The following is a 4,790-nucleotide window of genomic DNA, read 5'->3' as shown; positions in this document are numbered from 1 at the left end:
GGGGCATTCTCCATGTAATGAATATTTCCTAAATACTGTTACTTGGTGATTCTGCGGCTCTCTTTGGGCCTCGAGGCTTTGGCAGGAGCGTAGGAACTTGTGTCTGGAGAAGAATCAGTGGGTGGGCCATGGCAGGACTTATCTTTCCTGTCATTGGGATTAGAGGCAGTACCAGCAGTGAAGAGTGAAGACTCTAACCCTCATTTCCTGGCTTCAGAATCAGTTCTGCTCCTTTCTAGAATATAATTTGCTTAACACATATCTGCCTCAGTTTCCTTTTCCGTAAGACAACGATAAGAAGAGTGGCCACTTCTTATCACTGTGATTGGGGATAAATGAATAAGTAAATGTAAACAGCATAGAACACCTGGCTCATAGTAAGTGCTCCCTTATATATACTGTCAGCATTATTAGTATCAATGTTTCTCTTCAGTTGCACTAGAGATGGATGGAACCAATGACAGTACCCGGAGAAATTTCATCCTTTTGGGGTTTTCTGATAACCCAATCTGGAGAGGATCCTCTCTGTGGTCATCTTGATTTCATATCTCCTGACCCTTGTGGGCAATAGAACCATCATCCTGGTGTCCCAGCTGGACTTCCACCCCCACATTCCCATGTATTTCTTCCTCGCCCACCTCTCCTTCCTGGACCTCAGTTTTACCACCAGCTCCATCCCCCAGCTGCTCTCAAACCTGAGAGGAGGTGACAAGACCATCAGCTACACTGGCTGTGCTATCCATCTCTTCCTATTCCTGGGTCTGGGTGGTGTGGAGTGTCTGCTCCTGGCTGTCATGGCATATGACAGCTTTGTTACAGTCTGCAAGCCCCTTCACTCCATGGTGATCATGAATCCATGGCCTTGGTGTCGGTGGCCCAGTGCTGTGGGATGGCCAAATCCTTGGCCCTGTCCCCAGTCATACTGCTCTTACCACACTATGGGAACCACCACGTGGACCACTTCCTGGTTGACATGCCCACTCTAATCAGGATGGCCTGTGTCAATACAGCTGCCATTAAGGGCATTGCCTTTGTCCTAGAAGTAAGCATTGTGCTGTCACCTCTGGTATTTATCCTGGTCTCCTATGGCTACATTGTGAGGGCAGTGCTACAAATTCAGTGTCAGGGAGGCAAAAGGCCTTCAGCACCTCTGGCTCCCATCTCACGGTGGTCTCACTTTTCTATGGAAACATAATCTACATGTACACGCAACCTGGGAACAGCTCTTCCCAAGACCAGGGCAAGTTCCTCACCCTCTTCTACAACATCATCATCCCCCTGCTGAACCCCCTGATCTACACCCTCGGAAACAAAGAGGTGAAGGGGGCACTGAGGAGGCTGCTGCTGGGTGACAGAGAGGTAGGAAAGAAGTAAGGGCAAAGGGGAGAGACGGGCCTCACCAACTAGTTGTCACTTCCATCAGGGATTAGTGATGGCATCTGGAGCTGTTGGATCAGATCTGGGCTTGAGCTAGGCTTCCAAATTTACATCTTTACCCAGACTACAGTAAGACTGTTTCAGTTACAATGTTAAGTGTTCTGATGAGTGAACTGTACAAAACGCATCATCCAAAACTCCTTTATATGATCTGTAAAGCAGGCCAAAAGGACAAAGCAAGATAAGTGTGTAGTTATAAAGATAAGTTCCATAGCATATACCAGAGTGCCAAGGAGGAAACTACTTTTCTCCATCAGACTTTTGTTTCTGTAGCTGTTTGTTTTCAATTCACTAACAACTTTCTGAGTTCTTTAGTCAGAATGATCACAATCAACCACATCTCTTGGCTGACAGCCATCAAACAGGGGAATTCAGCACAGTTGGCTAATTTCTATTTCCTAAATTCCCATCAAAAGCCTTTAATTAAATTATGGAATTTTTTCTACCTTTGTTCCCAAAATTTGACATTTTCCATAAAGTTTGATGAAGATTCTGATAAACCAAGAAGTTAACCTAAACAATGATGCATGTGTAATTTAAACTTTAGAGAATTATTTCTAGGTTTTTTTTTTTTTTTATTAATGAGAAGGACCTAGTGTTTATTAAGTTCCTGCTATGAGTCGAGTGCTTGTAATTCATATAACACTTTCTGTGTTTGTGGGAGGTGACCATGATTTTCATTGTCCCTATTTTACCCATGTGGTACTTGAGGCTTGGAGGTTAAATCACTCACTCATATAGAACTGAACCAGAGGTTTACTCCAAGTTCTGTGACTGTCATTTCCTGCTGTTTCTATTGCTACATGAATTTCTAAAGAGCAAAAATCAAAAAGTGTTTAACGAGTAGCGTCAAAGACTCTTTAGAGCTAAAGAGCATGACTGGCTTCCGTTCCTTAAATAATCCAGACCAGGGTGTATGGGAGGAAAATGGTTCCCTGGAACCTCATAAGGTTCCTGTATGGATTTGAAGTTTTAACTGATATAAATTAGCAGAGCAAAGCATGCACATTTATTTAATTCAAATTTTATGTGACACAGGGGCCTTATATTAAAGATGCAAAGAAATGATTTTTATGATGGATTTGATGAAGAGTTGACAGTGGTGGAGGAATATGATAGGACAAAGGAGGTATGAGCTAAATGTGATAAACTGGACAATCATAGCAGGGCCTGTTTGTCCAGGTTCTGCTCCACATCCCTCCATCTTGACAATAATGTTGGTCCTTCCCTGCAGGTGTGGGGGCAGCTTTCACATGAAAGTCTGTCCACCTGCTGTAAAAGAAAGTCAGAAAGTCTTTCCCATACCTGCTAGTTTGCACATGTCTTTAGATCAAAATAGTCAATATGCCAAAGTGCCATATTTTGAAGTAGCTCATCATGAACCCTGCCAAGGGCTTCTCTCAGTTATGTAAAACTTAATTATCTGGGATAATTATTAAAATGCATATTCTTATTCAGTAGGTCTTTGGAGGGGTCAGAGACTCTGTATTTCTGCACACTTCCCAGGTGATGCCCTTACTGACTCTGCTGGCCCTTAGACCCTACTTTAAGGATATTGGAAATAGATTGCCCATGACTCTCATTGCAGGCATGCAGAGGTTGGATACATTCTGGAATAAGTGAAGATTGGATTCATAGACTAAATGAAATGGGGAGGAAATAATGTGAAGAGCCAGGCCAGGGTGGTGGGATCCTCATTCCTCTGCCATCATATTGATTCTCTGCCCCCTCGGCTGCAGAGCCTCTTTTCCAAGGTGGACTGTATTGCACCCCTTCCTTTTCTAACCTCCTCACTCTCTCACATCACTTCACCTTCAAGGGGACCATCCCCAGTGGGATAATTTAAGTGTAAGCAAAACAGGGTCTACTGGAAGATGGATTCCTATGCTTCAAGGGGCCCTGGTCTAAATACTCAAAACTGCTTTTTTTAAGAAACAGTGACACTGATGGGCTGGTGCTGAATAGGAGAAACAGAGTTATCTGCCTGGCAGTCAGGGTTTACTTCCAAGATTTATAAAACTCCAAAATACCACCTTGGTACCAAAACAACAAAGAGGGAAATATAATAAAGAATTAGGGTGGGGCTCCCAGGACTTCTCCATGCTTACGTTCAAAAGAACTTACTAGTCATCCTGTGCAAATCAGCAGAGTAGCCCCATGGGCTCTGAGGTCACAGTTTGCCAGCATTCCTGCCTCTGGGAAAAAGTCCTGGAGAGGACAAAGGAGGGTTCCATAACTCTGGTGAATACAGGGAGTTAGTGTGCACAGTGGTGATGGATTTTTACTGTGTTTAGTCTGCTAAAGAACAAAACTCAAGAGAATAAACTTTAAAGACTGCATTGGCTTTATTCGGTAACTCATGAATCATGCAAGATTCGATCTAGCAGATTGAAAGAAGCTATGACGAGATGTACAAAATGAAACAGTTTTATAGGTGAAGGAAGAAGGAGTCAGGAAGTCACACTAAGAAAAGGAAGATTGGTTATTGCAAGGTTGATTTCCTTACAAGGGTTGGCAGGGGGTTCTCGGGCAGATTACCTAGCTGGTGCTGATCAGGTGATTTCTGATTGTCTGGTGTAAGATTCCATTTCTGGGAAAGCTGAGGCTGTAACTAAGTTGTCTCATTTTGGTGATGTGGGACTCAGCATAAGTGACTCCATTGAGTCTTACTGTTTTGTTTTTAACAACTCTGGTCATCTTATGATGTGGGGTCACCAATAAAGACAGTTGCTGTGGAATTGGGTAAGAAACTCAACTCAATGGGTCTAAGCCAGAGAAAAGTTGATTTTACTGAGCCCTAGGCTCCCAGAAAACATCAACAGGTGAGAAATCTCCACCACACTTTTGTGCCCCAGGAAAGGGCTGACTTTGAAGAATAACTCTTCCCCACATGACTCAGATAAGTCCCCTCTCTCCTGTTCCTCAGGCTCATAACTCTCCTGTTTGGCTGCTCTGTAAATCCCCAGGCTTATTCCTTTTCTAGAAAATATTCCTCTTGTTGTAATAAACTTCTTCACCCAAGATGGAGCCATTTCTTCCCAGAGTGCCATATCAGCAAACCGAACTTTGCTGTTCCTGTAAATGCTCTGTCAACCAGAAACACAGTACATCCAGTCTGCCAATCCCCAAATGCCAACCACACTCTGCCCTGCATTCTGGTTTCATTGTTCCTCGATCTTTCTAAATAAGGTCAGATATGCAACCTCAGCCCAACATGCACTGCTTCTGCAGTGCTGCCTCTAATGCTTTATGAAATTTGCTGTTGCCCAAACAACCCTAGGAAGAGCACTTCACCGCTTCTGAGGCACAGGGGTCCCCCAATCTATGGACTGTTTTCCCATTAAAAAAGCGCA

General features: G+C 43.6%; 1 pseudogene; it reads left to right on the top strand.

The window, feature by feature from the left end:
- Positions 1–444: 444 nt before the first annotated feature.
- LOC124232430 (olfactory receptor 2W3-like) lies at positions 445–1,374 on the top strand (annotated as a pseudogene).
- Positions 1,375–4,790: the final 3,416 nt, after the last annotated feature.

Source organism: Equus quagga, unplaced genomic scaffold, assembly GCF_021613505.1.
Source record: "Equus quagga isolate Etosha38 unplaced genomic scaffold, UCLA_HA_Equagga_1.0 HiC_scaffold_5975_RagTag, whole genome shotgun sequence".
NCBI classification, from domain to species: Eukaryota; Metazoa; Chordata; class Mammalia; order Perissodactyla; family Equidae; genus Equus; species Equus quagga.
The sequence above is the reverse complement of the archived record's forward strand: the minus strand, read 5'-3'. Positions and strand labels throughout refer to the sequence as shown.